We start from the raw sequence: 26,439 nt of genomic DNA, 5'->3' as shown, positions 1-26,439 counted from the left end.
ATCTTTAATATCACAATTGAAACTTATATTTTCACATTGCTAATATTGAAATAGACTCACTTCAGTCATTTATAAGCTAATTCCATTCCTTCATCTTAATAAGTGGAACAAGAATTCATTTGTTCGTGGCACAGCCTTCTAATTAAGAGAGCTTCTCAGGCTGCTTTGCTTTGTGAGGAGGTGACTGGACAGGAGAGACACAAGATTGATGATAACCAGATCCTTGGTGGTAAAGAAGCATCTAGACAAGCAGACGAAGGGAAATGGCTGTTGTAGCTGTCTGTTGTTACGGGGCTTCTCTGGTTATGAATAGAGACGTCGTATCTTTGAACCCTGTGCCATCTCAGTTTTTCTCTTCCTTGCCCTTTTCTGTCCTATTGTATTCCTTAACTAGAAAGAAGTCTTACTGCATATTTTTTAAAGTGTGAGATATTCTTTGGGTATGTCTTTGGTTAAAAAGTACCTCCCCAAATCTCAAAATGAAAGTAACTAATTAGAAATACTATTTCAGTATAACCTTAGGGTTACTGGAGCCAAAAATCTTTGCATCAGTGGTCTCTGAACTCCACAAAATTTAAAATCAATGTGTTACCCAGTTTCTTTTATTTAAATGAGTCTTCTCTCTCTTTTTTCTTCCTTTCCCTCTCTCTGGATGGCATGAGAGGCACAGAGTAGAGACTGCATTAGGATATGAGCAAAAAACCTGATTTTTTTTTTCTTTCAGTCACCTCTGTTAATGATTATATATTCACTTTGTGGATAAAATGATTTAGATCTGTCATTAGATAGAGGGTGGACAAGGAAAAGCGAAACTGTTCATGTTGGTACTAATGTTTATCATAAAAATTTTGGTATAGATTAAAATATTAAAGACAGAAGGTAGAGGAACCAGAGATCAAATTGCCAACCATTCCTTGGATCATAGAGAAAGCAAAGGAATTCCAGAAAACCATCTACTTTTGCTTCATTGACTACACTAAAGCCTTTGACTCTGTGGATCACAACAAACTGTGGAAAATTCTTTCAGAGATGAGAATACCAGATCACCTTACCTGTCTCCTGAGAAACCTGTATGTCGGTTAAGAAGCAACAGTTAGAACCTTACATGGAACAACTGACGGGTTGAAAATTGGGAAAAGAGCGTGAAAGTGCTGACTTCTATTCAAAGTACCTCACGAGAAATGCTGGGCTGCGTGAATCACAAGATAGAATCACGATTGCTGGGAGAAATACTGAAAACCTCAGATGTGCAGATGATACTACTGTAATGGCAGAAAGTGAAGGGGAACTTAAAGAGCCTCTTGATGAGGATGAATGAGGAGACTGGAAAGCTGGCTTAAAACTCAATATTCAGAAGACTGAGATCATGGCATCCAGTCACATTACTTTGTGACAAATAGAAGGGGATAGATTTTATTTTCTTGGGCTCCAAAATCACTGTGAACAGTGACTGCAGCCATGAAATTAAAAGACGCTTGCTCCTTGGAAGCAAAGCTATGACAAACCTAGATAGCACATTAAAAAGCAGAGACATCACTTTGCTGACAATGGTCAAAGCTGTGGTTTTTCCATTGGTCATGTATGGATGTGAGAGCTGGACCATAAAGAAGGCTGAGTGCTGAAGAATTGATGCTTTTGAACTGTGGTGTTGTAGAAGACTCTTGAGAGTCCCTTGGGCTTCAGGGAGATCAAACCAGTCAATCCTAAAGGAAATCAGCCATGAATATTCATTTGAAGGACTGATGCTGAAGCTTCAATACTTTGGTCACTTGATTCAAAGAGCTGACCCTTTGTAAAGGCCTGATGCTGGGAAAGATTGAAGGCAAAAGAAGGGGGCAGCAGAGGATGAGGTGGTTGGATGGCAACACTGACTCCATGGACGTGAATCTGAGCAAACTCCGGGAGACAGTGGAGGACAGAGGAGCCTGGTGTGCTGCAGTCCGTGGGGTTGCAAAGAGCTGGACACGACTGAGTGACTGAACAACAACCAACCACAAAAATATTAAGCCAGTGTTTAATGGTTTAGTATGTTAATGTTCTAAAATGAAGCTTGAGTTACATGTAGATGTTATTTATTCATGTCTTGCTTTAAATAAGGTGTCATTGTGTTCTTCGTTTAAGCTTCAGGTTTATCCTTTGTATCGATCAGGATGCACTTGGCAGCAAGCTAATAGTAAACCTCCTGCCTCAGACTGGCTCAGGCATTAAGGAACTTAATTATTTCATACAGCTGAAGTCTAGAGGTGCTGCAGCTCTAGGGGCTCAGTTGAGAACTCAAGTATTTTCTCTGTTTAACCTCATTGTCAGTTTCTTAATGTCCATTCTCTTGTATTCACAAATAACTCAGGAGCTACAGCCTTCCTTCTTCTAACCTAGCAGGAGAGACAGAATGAATCTTCCATCAAATACAAAACAATAATTCTTTTCAGGTCAAATGTTCCAGATTTGATCTGTGCCTGCCCCAAGCTGAGAACAGTGTCCAAGGAGAATATCATATATTGTTTGAAAAGTAGTGAAAGTGTTAGTCACTCAGTTGTGTCCAACTCTTTATGATCTCATGGACTGTACCCCGTCAGGCTCCTCTGTGGATTTCTCCAGGCAAGAATACTGGAGTGGGTAACCATTTCTTCTCCAAGGCATCTTCCCATCCCAGGGATCGAGCCCAGGTCTTTTGCATTGCAGGCAGATTCTTTACCGTCTGAGCCACCACATACTGTCGTTTTCCTTAGACTGATTGGAGTCTGCCTTTAGAGCAGCTGTTCTTAAACTGTGGCCTCTGGACCACCATTGTCAGCATTGCCTGGGAACTTGTTAGAAATGAAAATTCTCAGGCTCCACCTTTGACCCACTGGATCAGAAACTAGAGGTGCATCCCAGCCATCTGTTTTTTTTTTTTAACTTTCGATCTAATTTTGGTGCATTCTGCGTTTGAGAACCACTGACCACCAGAGCAAGGGATGCTGTCAACTTTATTCTGAATAAAGTTGGGAAGATGTGCATGGCTGAACTAAATTAAGTTCCTTTAGGAAGGAGTGAAGCCAGAATAGATTCTTGGTAGCCAGTCACCGTTTCTATGCTTTAAAACTAAAATAAGTATATTTTCTCTTTTGCAAAATTAAATGAGACATACTTCATTTGCTGTGAAACTCAACTATTAAATGTTGTGGACAGTGCTTTTTATCCACCTGATATCCACTTGCCTTTTCTTCCTTTACTAAAATATTATTTGGAGTTTGTTGGATATTTTTGTTTTGGGAATGTCAGTGCACCTGCCTTCAGGTGTACAGTGTGACACACTTCTGACCAATTATGTTTAATCTCCAGCCAGTTGCTAGGGATTAATTTCAAAGATTTGCTTTCCTGACATAGGTCTCACCCTTTTTTTCCCTTTCTCTTTCTTTCCTATGTGATGGCTGTACATATAGCAGCCATTTTGCATCCATGAGTGACTGCCAAAGAGAATGTCAGAGCCCTTGGCCCTGACAGCTTGAAGCTGTAGTAGACCCAAAGCCAGCAAACACATACTTCAGCCTTCTCTCTCCAGAGACTAAAATAAACCTTGTATTTAAGACACTGTTTAGCTTTTTTCTTACTTGGAGCCAAATGCAGTTCTAATGGATTAAGTAACTAGTGTCGTTTTCATAAAAATGGAAACATGTAGCCGTCCTGTTTCTAAATGCTTTCCTCTGCTTTCTGGACTTTACTTACTGCCCATATCATTGCAAAGCCCTTACAGAGTGGCTAAACCCACATGCCTTAGTCTTGAATCTCCCCTCTCCATATCTTAAGTAACTCTGGCAAGTTATTTAAATTCATTAAGCCATAGTTTTCTGAAATGTAAAATGCAAATAATAATAAATCATTTGGCTGTTAAAGGGATTAAACATGTTAATGGGTGTATGCCATTAGCCCCATGCCTGATACATTGTAAGCTTTGAAAAATGGTGGCTCTATGCTGTTGAAGTTCTTTGAAGATGGAAACTGACCTATATCTGTAAATATTATACCTTTCATCAGCATAGGAGTAAGGGCATAGACTATAAGAAAAGAAGTCAGCATGGGCCTTATTTTGTTGTAATACTTATTTGGACCTTTTACTAGCAGCTTGTAAAACTCTTCTGAGAAGATCATTGTGCCAAAATAAGATTTCCAGTAAGTATGAATATGCATTTGCTTTCTTCTGTCTAGATAACACTTCAACTCTTTTTGTCTTTGGGGAAAATTATCACTTAAATTCTCCAACATAATAGCTAAAATCCATCCTGCATAATTTGATATTCTTTAAAATTCAAACTGGCTTCTGTAGACCTCTGAAAGATCATTGTTTAGAGTCTTTACTGTAGCAGGCAGGACCCATGCCTATTCATTTTGTGTCTACATCATTTAAAATAGTTAAATGTTCAAGTGGGCATTAATACTTTTTGCTGGTAAAAAAAAAAAAAGAGCGGTTACCATCAGGGCGTGGTCTTCTGTTTCTCTGTCTAGGAATTGTGGCTGTCATAGGTCGAGTCCTAGACGGGTCCTTCCCACCATAGTGTAGTCACTCACTGCACGAGAGAGAGGCGGGGAGAACGGGTCAGGGCGGAAGTGTCTGGCATTATGGGAGCATCAGCTCAAAGACACCACCTGTGAAATACACGTATCGTGACCTTCCACCCTCACATACCCTGTTCATAGTTACTTGTATCTCGAATAGCAGCCGTATTTGATTCTTTCATTTTTTTGACAGAAAAAAGCTTACTAAGGGCCTAATGTTAGATAAGACCATAACTTGTCAATGTATGTTTAGTAATACAATCCATTACCGTGGACTAATCTACCATTTTCAAAATGATCTTTTAAGAAATAATTACTTTTCTTATCTTTTGGGTATATATACTCAGATTTCAAGGCTTAGGCCAAATTCAAATCTCTGTCATCTTATTTTGATTAAAAGGGTACATGGATAATTGATTTTATAAAGGTTTTTGTATTATTCCTAAGCTGACTGGCTTATCTGTGCTTTATTTTATCTGCAGACTTTTCCTCTAAAATTGAATGAAACATTTGCTTTAAACAGACAAAGATCACTTTGGAAGGAATAAAAAAATTATCAGCTCTAATTATCCATTTTAATATCAAGCTCTGAAGAGCTCAAAGTGTTCAAAGGAAAAACCCTTTGGTACAAAGGAAAAGCCCTTGTCCTGAACCCTTTTGGTACAGTTCTGTAGAAAAATGAAAACCTTTATGTAGAGATTTATATCAAAAGCTGACTTACCAAGTTCTCAGTGTTTGGATTTAGTAGATCTTTAAATCAAAGGGCAGATCCCCTTATCCTTAGAACAAGAAAGATGTATTTACTGTTGTAAATGAAATTATATTTAAGAATTAGGCTTTTCTTAAAGGTGCCAATTAAGAAATCGAGTCTTCCGTTTTATGCCCAGGCAGTTCCAGACTTGACTCCTGGTCCCACCGTTTTCATGCTCTGTAGGTGCTTCATTTGTAAAATGAAGGCATAATGATTACCCCCCCTCGAGGATGGATGTAGGTTTAAAAGAAAATACGTTCCATGAGGTAGCCAAAACAAGTGTCTTCAATAAATGGTAGTCTTTATTAATCACCAAATTCTGTACAGATGCCAAGAATTAGCATGGATTGGAATTTCTAAAGCTGTTTCGGATGATGAATAGAAAACACCCCCTCTAAGTTCCCAGTGGCTCAGAAAGTCCGTGATTATGGGACAGGCCTTACCCATTTCTGCTCTTCAGTCCTCCTTCGCCACCTCCCCTCCAGCTGCCCGCTCTGGCGGTCATGTCCCGAGTCTCTTGTACCCAGTGGTTGTCCCGTCTGGAGAGCCTTCCCCTCAGACGTGCTGCTCTGGGCCCTGTTTCCGCTCTTCCCACGCTCACATCTGTCCAGCCTGGTCCCCGTTCATTCTCCCCTCTGCCTTCCCACTGTCCTTGATTCCACCGGGGTCCCCAGTTCCTCCGCTCCTCCCATGCCTTTACCTGCAGCACCCTTGTTCCTTTCTGCCTCTCTGTCACTAAGGCAACCCAGACCCCACTGGTGCGTGTAAGTGAGCAGCTGAAACTGGCTGGACAAAAACAGCGTCCTTGCCTCACTTTAGCTTCAGGTGAGTCCTCAGCACTGTGGAGCAGCCTGCGTTTCCTGTTGTCTTAAACATCTACCCCCGCCTCCCCACACTGAGAACCCAGAAGGGAGCTTGTGGGCTCAAGCTCCCGCATTCTCCCAGCCGCGTCAGGCTCTCTCATCTCTCCCCGCTCCTCTCCAAGCCCGCCCCGCTCTCTGTACTCAGGCTTTAGGTCCTGCTGTCTCCTATACGAGGAATTTGTTCCTGCCCTTCTATCCGTTCATTCCTGCTGCAGTAAGTCCCCCTCTGCTGTATACTAGTATTAGCATGTAAGTATGCTGTCATCGCTTCCATCTGAAGGGATAAGAAACAAACAAAACACCCAGCCTTGAGCACAAATCCCTCTCCAGCTGTTTCCTGTTTGTCCCCGGGGTAGATCAGCTCCTCATGCAGAGGGCAGAGCTTTGCGCTCTTAAACCTGCCGCTGGTTCCTTGAACCGCGCCTTTCCCTGCGTTGCTGAGTACAGTGGTCAGTTTTCATCTTCTTTCCTATTCAGCTTCTCATCTTTGAAACCACTGGTTTCTACCTCCTCCTTGAGGTACTCTCTTTACTGGATTTCCAAAATACCCCATTCTGGCTTTTCTCCTACTTTTACTGGCTGTTTCTTCTCGATCTCCTTTATTAGCTCATTTTCCTCTTCCCAGCTGCTAAATGTTGAAATGTTTCAGTACCCAGTCCTTAGACCTCTTCTTTTTTCTGTCTCCCTGGGTGATTTCACAAGTCCTGTGGCTTTAAATGTCTTTTCTAAGTTCATGACTCCCAAAGCATATCTCTAGTCTCTGCTTTTCTTATGAGATCTAAACTGACATATCTAACAGCCTACCCATCATTTGCAAAGCCACAGGACTTGTGAAAGCTATGTCCAAAGCTACGTTCTTACCTTTCTCATGAAACTTGTCTGCTTTCTGTCTTCTCCTGTCTATAAATAAAGTGTCACCGACATGCACCCACTTGCTCCCCCAAAGCCTAGGAATGAGTCATCTGCATGTCTGTGTTTCCCTCTCATTCTGCATCCATCAGCAAACCACAGTGGCTCTTAAAATTTATCCAGGAGCTCCCCACTTGTTTGCAAACTCCATCAGGCCAACTCACTCTGGTCGAGGTCTTCAGTCGTCCTTCACCCAGACTATTGCTAATGCCTCCTGACTGGTTTCCTTGTTTTCATCCCAGTCTCTCTACAACCTCTTTTCTGCACAGCAGCAAGAGAGATCTGTTTAGAAACAGAATTATAACAGTTTCCTACTCAGAAGCCTCCAAGAGCATTCGAGATCTCTGTTCATTCGGGCTACTCTAACAGAGTACCATAGGCTGGGCAGCTTGTAAACCACAGCGTTTATTTCTCCTAGATCTGAAATCTGGGAGGTCTGAAGTCACAGCACTGACCAGTTCAGTGTTTGGTGAAGTCCCACTCCCTGATTCATAAATGTCTGTCTTCCCCCGTGTCCTCCAAGGGCAGAAGGGGTAAGCGAGCTGTGAGATCTTTTTTTTACAAGGACACTTGTCCCATTTGTGAAGACAGCTTCCTTCCCAGAGCTGCCACCTCCCAATACCATCACGCTGGGTGTTAGGGCTTAATGTGTATATTTTGCAGGGATGCAGACGTTCAGTGTCAGGCACCGTCACCAGGAACAGTATCTGGAGTCCTTCCCTGCCGCCGCCCACGTGATCCTCTGCGGCCCCTCCTCGTCCCCTCTCCATCCTCTTCTCGCAAACACACCTTCAGAAAAGTCGGGGGTGTTCCTACCACGGAGCGTTCACACTCGCCGCTGCTTCTTCACTGTTAATACTCAGCCACCCTAAGATGTCCCCGTGATTCGTTCCCTCACTTCATTTGTGGTTCGTGATCCCCTCATGCACTTTGTTTTTCTTAATAGCACTTACGATTTATTATATGTTTATTAGTTTGCATTCCCATTGCTGCGTAAGCACAAGGAAGGCAAGAACCTACCTTCCTCATTGCTGAGTCCCCAGCACCTGGAATAGGGCCTGGTATATATGGTGTTGTTAATAAATATTTGAGAATGAATAGGTTACATTTTATCTTTTAAAAAAGTTCTCTCCTGCAAAGAGCCTTTAGAGACTTGATGAAGTATAGAGAGTGTCTGTGAAGAGGGCCAGGAGCGTTAGACATGCAGGGGAAGAGCCGGCCAAACGTGTGTTTCCACAGTGTCCCAGGCGTGGGATCTGTGGCTGGGGAGGGGGGTCAGGGGGTGAGGACGGTATTCCGGTCTGCGCTTGGGCACCCCAGAGAACAGGTCCAGTGAGCCAGGCAGGGGTCACAGGGAGACACCTGACCTGAAGAGGAATTCTAGGAAACAGCCAGATAGTTAAGGGAATGCAGTTGATCTCTAGCTTGACCAAGAAGAAAGGTGGGAAAGGTGGGTTTCAGTGCTGGTGATTTTGTAGGCTTTTACTCTCAGATGGGCTATGAGAGAAATTTGAGCAGAGGCATGGTGTTATCTGACTTTTTTGAAAGGATCACCTCACAGTCAGTGATGAAAATGCACTGTGGGAAGACAAGGGCAGAGCAAGGAAATCGGTTAAGAAGCTGTTAAAGAGACTTCCCTGGCGGCGCAGTGATTAAGACTCCTGTGCGCAGTGCAGAAGGTACGGGTTCAACCCCTGGTCCGGGAACTAGGATCGCACGTGGCCTCACAGCAGAGCGTAATAATAACAATAATAAAGCAATACATAAGTTTTAAAAAGGGAGCTATTGAAATAATAGTCATTTTGCACTAGAAGTAATTTTCTGCTACCAAATAATACCCATCAAAAGAGAGGTTTTTGTCTGTCTGGATTACTGCCATAAGGTCACCATTTATAACAGAAGTTGACATATATCGGGTTCTCGACTTTTTTTTTTACTTGCAGTTTTATTGAGATATATTTCCATTATGGCACTATATAACTTTAAGGTGTACGGTATAATGATTTCACTTACATACCTTATTCAATAATTAGCACAATAAGTTTAGTGGACACTCACCATCTCATAGATACAAACTAAAAGAAAAGCACTTCCCTTGTGATGAGAACCCTTAACATTTATTTTAATGATATTAATTGTTGTACCTTACATCCCTGTGGACTATTTATCTTTTAACTGGAAGTTTGTACTTTTGACTGCTTTCATCCAGTTTTCCCTCCCTCAGCCCCAGCTTTGGTAACCACAAATCTGATACCGTTTTCTGTGAGTTTGTTTTTGAACTGCAGTTGACCTGTGACCTCGTGTTGGTTCTCAGCACTTGATACAGTGGTCTTACATTTCTATACGTTACAGAAAGGTCACCATGACAGGCTAGTTACCGTCTGCCGCCTTACAGTGATAATATGTTTTTATTGATTAGATTCCCCCACGCTGTACATTCCATCCCCATGGCTCATCTATTTGATAACTGAAAGTTTGTACCTCTTAATTTCTTTCACCTGTTTCACTCATCAACTGGCCTCTCTCCCCTCTGGTAACCATTTGTTTGTTTCCTGTGTCTGTGACTCTTTGTCTTGATTGTTCATTTGTTTTGCTTTTAGATTTCATATATGTTAGATCATATGTTATTTGTCTTGCTTTATCTGGCTTATTTTCCTTAGCATAATACTTCTAGATCTGTCCATGTTGTCATGAAAGGCAATATTTCATTATTTATGACTGGGTAATATTCCATTATATACGTACATATCAAATCTTCTTTGCCCATTTATCTGTTGTTGGGCTCTTAGGTTACTTTCATATCTTGACTATTGTAAGTAATACTGCTGTGAACATCGGGGTGCATAGATGAGTTTGAATTAATGTTTTCATTTTCTTCAGATAAATACCTAGAAGGGGAATTTTTGGATCGTAAGGTAGTTCTACTTTTAATTATTTGAGGAACCTCCCCACTCTTTTGCATAGTGGCTGCATGAATTTACACCTGCACCAAGAGTACACAGGATTCCCTTTTCTTCACATCTTTGCCAATACTTGTCATTTGCTGGTTTGTTTTTTTAATATAATAGCCATTCTGACAGATGTGAAGTGATATCTCATTGTGATTTTGATTTGCATTTTCCTGATGATTAGTGGTCTTGAACATCTTTTGATGTGCCTGTTAGCCATCTGTATGTCTTTGGAAAAAAATGTCTATTCAGGTTCTCTGCTCATTTTTTAATCCGGTTGTTTGTTTTTTCGGTATTGAGTTTTATGAGTCCTTTACCATTTTTAGATATTAACCCTTTACCACGATATATCATTTGCAAATATCTTCTTCCCTCCAGTAGGTAACTTTTTTGTTTTATTGATAGTTTTCTTCACTGTGCAAAAGCTTTTTAGTTTAATATAGTCCCCTTTGTTTATTTTTGCTTTTGTTTCCCTTGGCTAAAGAGACAAATCTAAACATGTATTGCTTAGGCTTATGTCAAGTAGTGTGCTGCCTTTGTTTTATTCTAGAAGTTCTGTGGTTTCAGGTCTTACCTTTCAGGCCTTAACCCATTCTGAGTTTACTTTTGCATATGGTGCGAGAGGTCCAGTCTGACCCTTGCTCAAATTTTGTTCTAGTTCTGTGAAGAAAGGTCATTAGTCTTGATAGGGATTGCACTGAATCTGTAGATTGCCTTGGGTTGGAAGTTCATTTTAAGAATATTAATTCTTCCAGTCTATGAACACAGTGTATCTTTCCTTTGTTTATGTTGTCTTCAATCTCTTTCATCAATGTATTATAGTTTTCCAAGTATAGATCTTTTTCCTCCTTGGTTAGATTCATTCTTAGATATTTTATTCTTTTTCATTCAATTGTAAATTGGATTGTTTTCTTCATTTCTCTTTCTGAGACTTCATTGTTGGTGTATAGAAACACAATAGATTTCTGAATATTAATTTTTTTCTGCAACTTTACTATATTTATTCTAATATCCTTTTGGTGGCATTTTTAGGGTTTTCTATATATAATATCATATCATCTGTAAACAGTGGCAGTTTTACGTCTTCCTTTCCAAAAGGAAAAAGCTTTTTATTTCATTTTCTTGTCTGATTGCTGTGCCTAGGAGTTAAAAATAGTCTGTTGAATAAAAGTAGTGGGAGTTGGTATCCTTGTCTTGTTCCTTACCTTGGAGAAAATGCTTTCAATTTTTACTGTTTCATATGATGTTAGCTCTAGGTTTGTCATACATGGCCTTTATTATGTTGAAGTATATTCCCTCTATACCCATCTTATTGAGAATTTGTGTCATAAATGGATGTTGAATTTTGTCAAAACCTTTTCATGCATCTATTGAGATGATCATGATTTTTATTATTTATTATTTTGTTAATATGATGTATCACATTGACTGATTTGTGGATATTGAACTATCCTTGCATCCTTTGGAGAAATCCCTTTTGATCATAGTATATGATTCTTTTCATGTACTCTTGCATTTAGTTTGCTAATATTTTGTTGAGGACTGTTGTACCGATGTTCATCAGTGATATTGGCCTTCAATTGTCTTATTTTGTGGCATAGTTCTGTGGTTTCAGTATCAGGGTAATACTAGCCTTGTAGAATGAGTTCTGAAGTGTTCTTGGTCTTCAACTTTTTGAAATAGTTTGAGATGGATAGCATTAACTCATCCTGAAATATTTGCTAAACTTCACCTGTGATGCCATCTGGTCCTGGGCTTTTGCTTATTGGGAAGTTTTTAAATTACTATTACTGATTCATTTTCATTTCTGGTAATTGGTCTGTTATATTTTCTATTTCTTCCTGATTCAGTCAGGATATTGTGTATTTCTGGGAATATGTTCATTTTTTTCTAGGTTGTCCATTTGATTGGCATATAATATCATATTAGAGGGGCTTCCCTGGTGACTCAGACGGTAAAGAATCTACTTGCAATTCAGGAGACCTGCGTTTGATCCCTGGGTCGGGAAGATCCTGTGGAGAAGGGAATGGCAACCCACTCTATTATTCTTGCCAGGGGATTTCCATGGACAGAGGAGCCTGATGGGCTACAGTCCATGAGGTCACAAAGAGTAGGACATGACTGAGAGACTAACATAAACACAATGTCGTATTAGGGTTTCCAGATGGTGCTAGTGGTAAAGAACCTGCTTGCCAATGCAAGAGATGTAAAAAAGACAGGTTCAATCCCTGGGTGGGGAAGATGCCCTGGAGGAGGGCATGGCAGCCCACTCCAGTACTGTTGCCTGGACAATCTCATGAACAGAGGAGCCTGGTGGGCTGCCGTCTGTAGGGTCACAAAGATGCCCTGGAGGAGGGCATGGCAGCCCACTCCAGTACTCTTGCCTGGACAGTCTCGTGAACAGAGGAGCCTGGTGGGCTGCCGTCTGTAGGGTCACAAAGATGCCCTGGAGGAGGGCATGGCAGCCCACTCCAGTACTCTTGCCTGGACAGTCTCGTGAACAGAGGAGCCTGGTGGGCTGCCGTCTGTAGGGTCACAAAGATGCCCTGGAGGAGGGCATGGCAGCCCACTCCAGTACTCTTGCCTGGACAGTCTCGTGAACAGAGGAGCCTGGTGGGCTGCCGTCTGTAGGGTCACAAAGATGCCCTGGAGGAGGGCATGGCAGCCCACTCCAGTACTCTTGCCTGGACAGTCTCGTGAACAGAGGAGCCTGGTGGGCTGCCGTCTGTAAGGTCACAAAGATGCCCTGGAGGAGGGCATGGCAGCCCACTCCAGTACTCTTGCCTGGACAGTCTCGTGAACAGAGGAGCCTGGTGGGCTGCCGTCTGTAGGGTCACAAAGATGCCCTGGAGGAGGGCATGGCAGCCCACTCCAGTACTCTTGCCTGGACAGTCTCGTGAACAGAGGAGCCTGGTGGGCTGCCGTCTGTAAGGTCACAAAGATGCCCTGGAGGAGGGCATGGCAGCCCACTCCAGTACTCTTGCCTGGACAGTCTCGTGAACAGAGGAGCCTGGTGGGCTGCCGTCTGTAGGGTCACAAAGATGCCCTGGAGGAGGGCATGGCAGCCCACTCCAGTACTCTTGCCTGGACAGTCTCGTGAACAGAGGAGCCTGGTGGGCTGCCGTCTGTAGGGTCACAAAGATGCCCTGGAGGAGGGCATGGCAGCCCACTCCAGTACTCTTGCCTGGACAGTCTCGTGAGCAGAGGAGCCTGGTGGGCTGCCGTCTGTAGGGTCACAAAGATGCCCTGGAGGAGGGCATGGCAGCCCACTCCAGTACTCCTGCCTGGACGGTCTCGTGAGCAGAGGAGCCTGGTGGGCTGCCGTCTGTAGGGTCACAAAGATGCCCTGGAGGAGGGCATGGCAGCCCACTCCAGTACTCCTGCCTGGACGGTCTCGTGAGCAGAGGAGCCTGGTGGGCTGCCGTCTGTAGGGTCACGAAGAGTCAGGCCGCTGAGCGTGCAGCACGCACAGTGTCACATTAGCTCGCACCCTCTCTGTCTCTAGGACAGCAATTCTAACTTCCCTGTTTATATTTCTGATTTTATTTATTTGATTTTTCTCTCTTTTTTTCTTGATGAATTTGACCTAAGCGACATCAGTTTTGTTTATCTTTTCAAAGAATGAGCTCTTAATTGATGTTTTCTAGGTTTTTTAAGTCTCTTTATGACTTTTCTAATACTAAATTTGGGGTGTTGTTGTTTTTCTAGTTCCTATAGGTGTACAGTTAGGTTGTTTATTTGAGATTTTTCTTCTTTCCTGAAGTAAGGTTGTGTTGCTATAAACTTCCCTCTTACAACTGCTTTTGTTGTGTTCCTTAGATTTTTGTATCGTCGTGTTTCTATTTTTTTTTTAAATTTCCACTTTGATTTCTTCAGTGACCCACTGGTTATTTAGTAGCACACTCTTTAGCTTCCACATGTTTGTAGGTTTTTTCCTTTTAGTAGATTTCTAGTCTCATAGCATTGTAGTCAGATAGAATGCTTGATCTGATTTCAGTCTTCTTAAATTTATTGAGACCTGTTTTACGGCCTAGAATTTGACCTCTCCTGGGAAATGTTCATGTAAACTTGAAAAAAAAGTGTGTTCTGCTGCTACGGGCTAGAATGTTCTATGTATATCTGTAAAGTCTACCTAGTCTAATGTATCACATAAGGCTGGCGTTTCCTTGTTGATGTTTCTGTCTGGATGACCCATCCATTCATGTAAGTGGGATGTTAAAGTCCCCTGCTATTACTGTATGACTGTCAGTTTCTTTATGTTTGTTAATATGTGCTTTATGTATTTAGGTGCTCCTGAGGGCCCTCAAATAATTTTTCATTAAGTGAAAGACTAATTTTAAAAATTAAAATTGGTTCAAAGTGGAAGATGATGGTAATGGTATCGGTAAAGTTGGTGACAAAAGGTCAGATTATGAATATGTTTTGCAGGTAAAAACTCAAAAGATTTGCTGATGGACTAAATGTGGGCTATGAGAGGAAAAGAAATAAAGGAAAATTCCAAATGTTTTGGTTCTTGAGTAAGTAGAAGTGTGGAGTTGCTCTTTGCCAAATTGGGAAAAGTAGTGAGAGGGTTAGGAGTTTGGTGTTGGATAGTTTCAGTTTGAGATGATTTTTTATGATATTTAGATAGAGAGCTTCTGTTTTCAGGTAAGTTGGAGCAAATACTTTGTCTCTCCCACTGAATGCAGCTATAAAACCTTTCCAGAATGAATGATATAGCCACTTGAGAACTCGGGGAGGTCAGTGATACAGGCACGTTGGAGAACGCCAGAATATGAACCACCACTGAAGTGGTGGAGACTTTGCATTTCCTACCCTCCAGTGTCCCTATCTAGATAGACAACAGCTCTGTTGTCTTCAAATAGCTATTTCAGGTTTTCCTTTTATCAGTGTTTTGAATATCAGGACAAATTTTCACCTCATCTATAACAGTACCTGTCTATATTTCTATGAGATTACTTAATGTTCCTCACATTTCCTCCATATACATTACATTTCTAGTGCTATAGGAAGATAGAATTTATCTATTTCACCATTTGTTCCCCACTTTTGTAATATTAACATGGGTGAGGTTTTTTTTTTTTTTTAGTTCGTTCCTTATTGACCTTTAGGGTTTTGTTTTTTTAGCATTCACTGTCTGTGTGACAAGGTTTTTTGAAGTATAGTTTGTCAAAAACATACATTTGCACCACAGCCAGTAGTTAGCCCTTGGTAGCTCAGCTGGTCAAGAATCCACCTGCAATGCAAGAGACCCCGGTTCTGTTCCTGGGTCGGGAAGTTCCCCTGGTAAAGGGATAGGCTACCCACTCCAGTATTCTTGGGCTTCCCTGGTGGCTCAGATGGTAAAGCGTCTGCCTGCAATGCGGGAGACTTGGGTTCCATCCCTGGGTTGGGAAGATCCCTGGAGGAGGGCATGGCAGCCCTCTCCAGTATTCTTGCCTGGAGAATCCCCATGGACAGAGGGGTTGCAAAGAGTTGGACATGACTAAGCTACTAAGCACACACACAGTACTTAGAAGTAATTTTTCAATTCAATATTTCCTTTTGCCCCTTTGTTATCATTCTCTCCCTGAAGTCTAGTCCCTGCAACCACTGATAGTCTGTCTCTATAGTTTTGCCTTTTCTAGAATATCATATAAATAGAATCGCATAGTATGTAGCTTTTTAAGTCTTTTTCACTTTTAAGTTTCTTTCACTTATCATGAGGCATTTAAGATTGTCCATGTTGTTTCTTGTAGTAATAGCTCATTGCTTTTTATTACTGAGTTGTAGTCCACTGTTTGGATGTACTACAGGTTTTTTATCCTTATACTAGTTGAAGGACATTTGAGTTTTTCCTGTTTGGGTTAGTTATTAAAAAAAAAAAATAGTATAAACCATTGTGTAGTTGTTAATGTGAATTTTGTTCACTCCTCATATATCAGGAAATAGACACAGGTTTGTTTGGTAAATATATGTTTAACATTACAAGAAACTGCCAAGTGGCTTTTTGACAGCTTTTCAAAGTGAACACTCCACCAGTAGTGTGTGAGGATCTCACTTATATCCTTTTCACCACTGGGTTTTGTCTTTTTTTTTCACGTCATTCTTGTGATTATATAGTGGTAGCTCGTTGTGGTTGTGATTTGTATTTCCATAATTATTAATCATTTTGAGTATATTTTCATATGCTTGTTATTCATATCTCTTTGGTGAAGTGTCTGTTGACATCTGGTAATTTTAAAAAATTGAGATATTTGTTTATTACAGTTGAGTTATGAGAATTATTTGTATATTCATGAAATATTTTTTCAGTATATTTTGTAAATATTTTCTCCCAGTGTGTAGCTCATGTTTTCATTTTCTTAGCATTGTCTTTCAAAGAGACATTTTTAGTTTTGACAAAGGTCAATTTACCATTCTTCCTTTTATGACTAAACTTTTCTGTATCCTAAGAAATCTTTGCAATATAGTAATATTGCAAAATTTTTTCCCACTTATTTTCCAGACATTTTACAGTTCTTGCCTTTATGTCTATTATTCAATTTAATTTTTGTGTAAAGTGTGAAGTATAGTTTTAAGCTTAATTATTTTATAGTGAATGTGCAGTTATTCCAACATCATTTATGAAAAGAGCAGTTTTTCACAATTGATTTTCCTTAACATCTTTAGCTAATCAATTGACTGTTTATATATAGGTCTATTTCCAGACTCACTATTCTGTTCTGTTGATCTAGGTAATGATGAAAATTACGTAGTGGGAGTCTTCCAACTTTGCTTTTTTGTTTTAAAATTATTTTGGCTATTCTTAATTTTCTGCTTTTCCATTCATGTTTTTGAACTTACAATTTCACTGGAAATCTTTCTGGGATTTTGATTCTGATTATACTAAATCTATGAAATCAACTCTAGGAAAATGGACAGCTTGTAGTGTTGACTCTTGTAGCCAATAAATAAGAGTGTATCTTTCTATTTATTTAGGTCTTTGTTGATTTCTCTCATTATTTTTCTATTGTTTTCAGCTTATAAATAGTATATTTATTATATTCATCCCTACATATTTCATGATTTGGGGGCACAGTTAGAAGATGCTGATTTTTTTAAATTTCAGTTTCTAGTTGTTCATTCCCCTAGTACATAAAAATATAATTGATTTTGGTATATTGACCTTGCATCCTGTATCCTTTCTGAAGTTACTTACTAGTTCAGCTTTTCTATAGATTGTCTGCGATTCTGTAGAAAATTATATCATCTACAGTTGCAGATCATTTTATTTCTTCCTTTCTGATCTGTGTTGCATTTATATACAACTTGATAATTTGTTAAAGAAGTTCATGCTTATTGTATTCATGGTGGATATTTGTCAGCATTTTTCTCCTGGTGTCTTTGTTTGGCTTGGAATCTCAATATGAGTTTCTGCTTCTTTCATATTTATAGGAAGAGTCTGTAAAATTGATATTATTCCTTTCTGATACGTTTAGTTGTATGTCACATTTTACTGTGTTCTCACATGCTTTGTGAGTTTTTTAGTGCACATATTTTGAATGTTATGTTGTTGAAGTTCTACACTTTGTGGTCTTTCCTTAGAGGAGTGTTGAGTTTACTGTTGGCACTCTGTTAAATTACTTTTGGATCATCTTGACCTTTTTGATAGTTGCTTTTAGACGTTTTAAAAAAGTGTGATTCTAATGTGTCCTCTTCCCAAAGGCCAGTTAAGCCCTGCAACTCTGGCCTAGCACTTTGGGTATTTCTATGAGATTCTCTGTGTATATACCAGTCTCTATCAAGCCTGCGTAGTCAGAGCATAGATGTTTCCCAGCCTTGTAAAACCTTGTAATTTTTACATTCCCCAGGAGGAGTTCTTCCTTCGGTAGTTTTTCTTTGCGGAGCCTGCTAGAGTTTTACCCTAAATATACACACATTAGCACTCAGTGAAAAGTCAGAAGCGAGGCGGCTGCGACGGCTCCACGCAGAAGCGTGGCCAAGAGGAGCTAGGCCAGGCCGGGGGCCGGGGGCCGGGGGCATTGGCAAGAGGAGCTAGGCCAGGCCGGGGGGTGGGGGCGGCGGCCGAGGGGAGCTAGGCCGGGCCGGGGGCGGCGGCCGAGGGGAGCTAGGCCGGACCGAGGGCTGGGGGCAGCGGCGAGGGGAGCTAGGCCGGACCGGGGGCCGGGGGAAGCGGTGAGGGGAGCTACCCCAGGCCCAAGGAGTGGCGGCTGCGTGGGCACAGGAGGGCCGAGAGGAGTTACTCCACTTTCAAGGTCAGGAGGGGCTGTCGTGAGTAGATACCCCTTGTCCAAGGTAAGGAGCAACATCTGCACTTTGCTGGAGCAGCCGTGAAGAGATACCCCACGTCCAAGGTTAAGAGAAACCCAAGTAAGACGGTAGGTGTTGCGAGAGGGCATCAGAGGGCAGATACACTGAAACTAAAATTACAGAAAACTAGCTAATCTGATCACACGGACCACAGCCTTGTCTATCTCAATGAAACTAAGCCATGACATGTAGGGCCACCCAAGATGGATGGGTCATGGTGGACAGGTCTGACAGAATGTGGTCCACTGGAGAAGGGCATGGCAAACCACTTCAGTATTCTTGCCTTGAGAACCCCATGAACAGTATGAAAAGGCAAAAAGATAGGACACTGAAAGATGAACTCCCCAGGTCAGTGGGTGCCCAATATGCTAATGGAGATCCATGGAGAAATAACTCCAGAAAGAATGATGGGATGGAGCCAATGCAAAAACGACACCCAACTGTGGATGTGACTGGTGATAGAAGCAAAGTCCGATGCTGTAAAGAGCAATATTGCATAGGAACCTGGAATGTTAGGTCCATGAATCAAGGCAAATTGGAGGTGGTCAAACAGGAGATGGCAAGAGTGAACGTCGACATTCTAGGAATCAGCGAACTAAGATGGACTGGAATGGGTGAATTTAACTCAGATGACCATTATATCTACTACTGTGGGCAGGAATCCCTTAGAAGAAATGGAGTAGCCATCATGGTCAACAAAAGAGTCCAAAATGCAGTACTTGGATGCAATCTCAAAAACAACAGAATGATGTCTGTTCATTTCCAAGGCAAACCATTCAATATCACAGTAATCCAAGTCTATGCCCCGACCAGTAACGCCGAAGAAGCTGAAGTTGAACGGTTCTATGAAGACCTACAAGACCTTTTAGAATTAACACCCAAAAAAGATGTCCTTTTCATTATAGGGGACTGGAATGCAAAAGTAGGAAGTCAGGAAACACCTGTCGTAACAGGCAAACTTGGCCTTGGAGGACAGAATGAAGCAGGGCAAAGGCTAATAGAGTTTTGCCACGAGAATGCACTGGTAATAGCAAACACCCTCTTCCAACAACACAAGAGAAGACTCCATACATGGACATCACCAGATGGTCGACACTGAAATCAGATTGATTATATTCTTTGCAGCCAAAGATGGAGAAGCTCTATACAGTCAGCAAAAACAAGACCAGGAGCTGACTGTGGCTCAGATCATGAACCGCTTATTGCCAAATTCAGACTTAAATTAAAGAAGGTAGGGAAAACCACTAGTCCATTCAGGTATGACCTAGATCAGATCCCTTATGAGTATACAGTAGAAGTGACAAATAGATTTAAGGGACTAGATCTGATAGACAGAGTGCCTGATGAACTATGGACAGAGGTTCGTGACATTGTACAGGAGACAGGGATCAAGACAATCCTCATGGAAAAGAAATGCAAAAAAGCAAAATGGCTCCTCATCTGAGGAGGCCTTACAGATAGCTGGGAAGAGAAGAGAAGAGAGAAGCGAAAAGCAAAGGAGAAAAGGAAAGATATTCCCATCTGAATGCAGAGTTCCAAAGAATAGCAAGGAGAGATAAGAAAGCCTTCCTCAGTGATCAGTGCAAAGAAATAGAGGAAAACAACAGATTGGGAAAGACTAGAGATCTATTCACGAAAATTAGAGATACCAAAGGAATATTTCATGCAAAGATAGGCTTGATAAAGGACAGAAATGGTATGGACATAACAGAAGCAGATGATATTAAGAAGAGGTGGCAAGAATACACAGAAGAACGGTACAAAAAAGATCTTCACGACCCAGATAATCACGATGGTGTGATCACTCACCTAGAGCCAGACATCCTGGAATGTGAAGTCAAGTGGGCCTTAGAAAGCATCACTTCGAACAAAATTAGTGGAGGTGATGGAATTCCAGTTGAACTATTTCAAATCCTGAAAGATGATGCTGTGAAAGTGCTGCACTCGATATGCCAGCACATTTGGAAAAGTCAGCAGTGGCCACAGGACTGGAAAAGGTCAGTTTTCATTCCAATCCCAAAGAAGGGCAATACCAAAGAATGCTCAAACAACCACACAATTGCACTCATCTCACATACTAGTAAAGTAATGCTCAAAATTCTCCAAGCCAGGCTTCAGCAATACGTGAACCGTGAACTTCCAGATGTTCAAGCTGGTTTTAGAAAAGGCAGAGGAACCAGAGATCAAATTGCCAATATCCGCTGGATCATCGAAAAAGCAAGAGAGTTCCAGAAAAACATCTATTTCTGCTTTATTGACTATGCCAAAGCCTTTGACTGTGTGGATCACAATAAACTGTGGAAAATTCTGAACGAGATGGGAATACCAGACCATCTGACCTGTCTCTTGAGAAACCTGTATGCAGGTCAGGAAGCAACAGTTAGAACTGGACATGGAACAACAGACTGGTTCCAAACAGGAAAAGGAGTATGTCAAGGCTGTATATTGTCACCCTGCTTATTTAACTTATATGCAGAGTACATCATGAGAAACGCTGGGCTGGAGGAAACACAAGCTGGACTCAAGATTGCCGGGAGAAATATCAGTAACCTCAGATATGCGGATGGCACCACCCTTATGGCAGAAAGTGAAGAAGAACTGTTCATCAAAGAACCTCTTGATGAAAGTGAAAGAGGAGAGTGAAAAAGTTGGCTTAAAGCTCAACGTTCAGAAAACTAAGATCATGACATCTGGTCCCATCACTTCATGGGAATTAGATGGGGAAACAGTGGAAACAGTGTCAGACTTTATTTTGGGGTGCTTTAAAATCACTGCAGATGGTGATTGCAGCCATGAAATTAAAAGACGCTTACTCCTTGGAAGGAAGGTTATGGCCAACCTAGATAGCATATTAAAAAGCAGAGACATTACTTTGCCAACAAAAGTCCGTCTAGTCAAGGCTATGGTTTTTCCAGTGGTCATGTATGGATGTGAGAGTTGGACGGTGAAGAAAGCTGAGCGCCGCAGAATTGATGCTTTTGAACTGTGGTGTTGGAGAAGACTCTTGAGAGTCCCTTGGACTGCAAGGAGATCCAACCAGTCCATCCTAAAGGAGATCAGTCCTGGGTGTTCATTGGAAGGACTGATGTTGAAGCTGAAACTCTAATGCTTTGGCCACCTGATGCGAAGAGCTGACTCATTGGAAAAGACCCTGATGCTGGGTAGGATTGGGGGCAGGAGGAGGAGGGGACGACTGAGCAACTGAACTGAACTGAACTGAAAAGTCAGGGAGACCCCTTCACACCCCTCTGCAGACTTCTGAGCTCTTTCTCTGTGCAGCTTCCTCCTTTAAAGTGAACATGTCCTGCAGACTCTCTGAGCCCTTCTGTCTTCTCAACTCCGCGGGACCAGCGCACTTTGCCTTTGGTTCCTTTGTCGTGCCATGTGCTCAAAAAAGTACTTGCAGACAGAAAGCCCGTTTTGGAGTTCCCCTTTGTTTCCCCTTGAGGTCCGGTGCCATGGTGCTGTGCCCCTATATTCCAAAATGTCTCTGTGGTTCATATATTTTGCCTAGTTTTTTGTCATACCAGCTACTCCATCAATTTCTAAAAGGGAAATATTTTTAAAAATAAAATAAAACCCAACCTACTGTAAGAAAAGCACCTCCAAAGTAAACGAAACTGAAAATAAAACAATTTTCCAGGCACACTAAGCAAAGCAGATGAAAATGAGGATTAATAACATTCACAGCAGACAGAATGGATTTAAAGTAAACAGCATTGAATGAGATCATTTTATAGTGAAAAGGTTTACAATTCATGAGGAAGAGCTTTCTGTAATTCTTATATGCTTCCCCATCCTCCCTCTCCAAAACCCCTCAGAATTGATCATTTAACAGCTGCAGGAAATACAAGGAAAAATACATAGAAATGTAGTAGTGATAAATGACCTGCATCTCTCCTCATTCACAGTGAACCAGGCCAGCTCACCCTAAAGTAGGGGTGTAGACACCTAACCGTTCACATGTGGTTAGTCAGATCTAAGGGACGAGTATCACATCTTCATTCACGGTGAACCAGGTCAACTCACCCTAAAGCATCGGTGTTGAGACCTAACCATTCACGTGTAGTTAGTCACATCTAAGGGACGAGTATCACATCTTCATTCACGGTGAACCAGGCCAACTCACCCTAAAGCATTGGTGTAGAGACCTAACCATTCACATTTAGTCAGATCTAAGGGACAAGTATCAAATCCTCATTCACAGTGAACCAGGCCAGCTCACCCTAAAGCAGGGGTGTAGAGACCTAACCGTTCACATGTAGTTAGTCAGATCTAAGGGACAAGTATCAAACTCACAGTACTAGAAACAGAATGAAATTAATATGTCCACAGGATACTTATTTTTAAAGTAGCCGCAAAGAAAAGCTTCAGTAAATTTCATATAGTAGAAATGGTACAAGTTGTATTCTGGGCAACAAAACTTGAAATTAATAATAAAAATAGAAAACAGCCTCCAGACAAACCTCATGCTGAAAATTTTAAAATTCTTTACTCTTGTATTAAAAGGAAATCAAAACTGAAATTGTTTAATTTCTAGAAAATAATGATTAAATATATTGATCAGAACTTAACTGATTTTGACTATAACAATACTCTTAGAAGTTCTTAGCCTAATACTTTTAAATTACTAAACAAAGAAGAAATAAAAATGTGTGAATTAGTAGTAGTGAGGAAAATAACAGCAAAATAAGTCTAAAGAAAACAAAAATGAAGGAATTAAAGCTAAAATTTATGAATTGATAAGGAAAGAAGTAACACAACTAATATATAGGGAAGGCTTCTTTGTGGAGAAGTAAGTAAGAAATATTTTTGCATGGTTTACATAGTTTAAAATAATTATGCATATAAAAATAACATATGCATGTACAGATTAAAAATAAATTATGAAAGTTGTAAATTTCCAGTTATAAAATGACTAAGTGATGGGAATGCAATGTATAGTATGGGATTATAGTTAATGGTACTGTATTGCATATTGAAAGTGAAATAGGAGAGTGAATCTTGAAAGTTTTAGTAACCAGAAAAGAAAACTTGAACTATGTATGGTGACGGATATTAACTTGACTTATTGTGGTGACCATTTTGCAGTATATACATGTATCAAATCGTTATGGTATATACTTGAAACTAATATAATATTATGTCAGTTATACCTCAACTGAAAATGCAAACATAAAATTTTTAATTACAATTTCTTTTTTTAAATATATACATTCAAGTATAGCCAGGAGTGTTCTGGAATAAACTTGTCATTAGCCCCACCGCCTGTTAAAATGTGCTGTAAAGATACCATGCTTACAAAGTTGGAAACTGTTGAAATAAAGAGTCGATACATATAGGACCCTCAGTACCTATGGGAATTTTATATGTGATAAAAGTAGAATTTCAGATCAGTGGGAAAACAATGGATTATTCAGCAATACAGTTTTTAGAATTAACTAGCTATTTGGTAAACCATGAACTATCCCTCTCTTTTTGCACCAAAATAAATTCCAGGTAGAATAGTGATATAAACAAAACTGTAATAAAATAAAATTATTATTTTATATTCTTAGGTGGAATATTCAAAAACCCATAAAGAGAAAAGTTGGAATTTGACATTACAGTAAAATTTCTGCCTGAGAAAAGAGACTTCCCTGTAGCCTGAGAGAGATGGAAAAAGAGATCACTAAAATGTTCTTGGTCTCTGGTAGCTTTTGGGCCAGAACTGTATTCTGTTATATAATTCTTAAAATAGGGGCTTCAAACTTGAGCTTACGTCAGAGTCGCCCAGAGGGCATGTTCAAATTCTGCCAGGGTTTCTAGTTTAGTAGATACAGGTAGGGAAGGTCCAAAAATTTGCAGTTTGAAGAAATTCCCAGATAATGCTGATGCTACTAGTCCAGGGACCGTACTTTGAAAACCACTGTTTTACTGTTCCCAGATCCCCTTCCTTTTTCCTGAGGTCATTCACTACTATTTGCAGTAAGAATCCAAAATCAAATTAAAGTGTTGAGGTAATGAAGTCAGTTGGTTCAGTTCAGTCCCTCATTCATGTCTGACTGTTTGTGACCCCATGGACTGCAGCACGCCAGGCCTCCCAGTCCGTCACCAACTCCCGGAGTTTACTCAAACTCATGTCCATCGAGTCAGTGATGCCATCCAACCATCTCATCCTCTGTTGTCCCCTTCTCCTCCTGCCTTCAATCTTTCCCAGCATCAGGGTCTTTTCAAATGAGTCAGCTCTTCGCATCATCAGGCAGCCAAATTATTGAAGCTTCAGCTTCAGCATCAGTCCTTCCAATGACTATTCAGGACTGATTTCCATTAGGATGGACTGGTTGGATCTCCTTGCAGTCCAGGGGACTCTCAAGAGTCTTCTCCAACTCCACATTTCAGAAGCATCAATTCTTTGGCACTTAGCTTTCTTTATGGTCCAACTGTCACATTCATACATGGCTACTGGAAAAACCATAGCTTTGACTAGACGGACCTTTGTCGGCAAAGTGAAGTAGGGCTACTCAAAACCCTAAAGAAGGATGCTGTCAAAGTGTTGCACTCAGTATGTTAGCAAATCTGGAAGACCCAGCAGTGGCCACGGGACTGGAAAAGGTCAGTCCTCATCCCAGTTCCCAAGAAGGGTAGTACTAAAGAATGTTCAAGCCATCAGATAGTTGCATTCAACTTCCCTGCTAGCGAAGTCATGCTTAAAATCTTGCATGCTGGGCTTCAGGATTACACTAACCAAGAGCTTCCAGAAGTCCAAGTTGGGTTTAGAAAAAGGCAGAGGAACCAGATATCAAATTGCCAACATTCACTTAATTGTAGAGAAAGCAAGGGAATTTCATAAAAACATATACCTCTGTTTTATTAACTACACTAAAGCCTTTGACTATGTGGATTATAATAAACTGTGGAAAGCTCTTAAAGAGATGGGAATACCAGACCATCTTACCTGTCTCCTGAAAAACCTGTATGCAGATCAAGAAGCAACAGTTAGAACCCTGTGTGGAACAACTGATAGGTTTAGGATTGAGAAAGGAGTAGGACAGGGATGTCTGCTGTCACCCTGTTGATTTTACCTGTACACTGAGCACATCATGAGAAATGGCGGGATGGATGAGTTACAAGCTGGAATCAAGATAGGAGGGAAAAACATCAGCAACCTCAGATATGCGGATGATACCACTCTAAAGGCAGAAAGCCAAGAGGAGCTAAAGAGCCTCTTGATGAGGGTGAAGGAGGAGAGTGAAAGAGCCGCCTTAAAACTCAACATTCAGAAAGCTAAGATCATGGCATCCGGCCCATTACTTCATGGCAGATAGAAGGGGAAAAGGTGGAAGTAGTTACAGATTTCCTCTTCTTGGGCTTTAAAATCACTGTGAATGGTGACTGCAGCCTTGAAATCAGATGATTGCTTCTTGGCAGGAAAGTGATGACAAACCTAGACAGTGTGTTGAAAAGCAGAGACATTACTCTGCTGACAAAGGTCCATATAGTCAAGGCTATGGTCTTCCTAGTGGTCACATATGGTTGTGAGAGCTGGGCCATAAAGAAGGCAGAACACCAAAGAATGGATGCCTTCAAACTGTGGTGCTGGAGAAGACCCCTGAGAGTCCGTTGGACTGCAAGGAGATCAAACCAATCAATCTTAAGGGAAATCAACCCTAAATAATCATTGGAAGGACTAATACTGAAGCCAAAGCTCCAGTATTTTGGTCACCTGATGCAAACAGCTGACTAATTGGAAAAGTCGCTGGTGCTGGGAAAGATTGAGGGCAGAAGGAGAAGAGAGTGTCAGAGGATGAGCTGGCTGGATGGCATCACCGATGCAATGGAGATGAACTTGGGCAAACTTTTGGTGATGATGAGGGACAGGGAGGCCTGGCGTGCTGCAGTCCATGGGGTCACCAAGAGTCTAACATGACTGGGCAACTGAACAATAACAACAATATGAGTAAGCAGCTTGCTTCTCTCCAAGATATACTTATAAGCACAAAGACCTGTACAGTGGTAATCAGTGCAGTATCATGAGTGATAACAAAGGGAGGAGTCTAACTGCACCCAAATTAAAGAATGGTTTGGATCATGACACATGTACTCAGTGGAATACTGTGCAATCACAAAACAGGAGAAGGTATTTCTGTAAATCCTGATT

At 41.1% G+C, this 26,439-nt stretch overlaps 1 protein-coding gene and 1 long non-coding RNA gene across 51 annotated transcripts in view; one reads left to right on the top strand and one right to left on the bottom strand.

Moving 5' to 3' along the window:
- The window catches only part of TBC1D5 (TBC1 domain family member 5), a 589,150-nt gene that overhangs the window by 398,876 nt on the left and 163,835 nt on the right, over positions 1-26,439 (top strand). The gene's annotated exons all lie outside the window — the stretch shown is intronic.
- On the bottom strand, positions 822-6,413 carry LOC145539377 (uncharacterized). Its single transcript, XR_014077749.1, has 3 exons — positions 5,731-6,413; positions 4,453-4,547; positions 822-2,372 (listed from the first exon to the last, which is right to left on the bottom strand). It is a non-coding gene; the product is annotated as an uncharacterized LOC145539377 (long non-coding RNA).

The sequence above is a fragment of the Giraffa tippelskirchi genome, chromosome 2, assembly GCF_054371585.1.
Source record: "Giraffa tippelskirchi isolate mGirTip1 chromosome 2, T2T-mGirTip1v1.2.pri, whole genome shotgun sequence".
NCBI lineage: Eukaryota > Metazoa > Chordata > Mammalia > Artiodactyla > Giraffidae > Giraffa > Giraffa tippelskirchi.
This window is presented reverse-complemented; position numbering and strand designations above follow the sequence as displayed.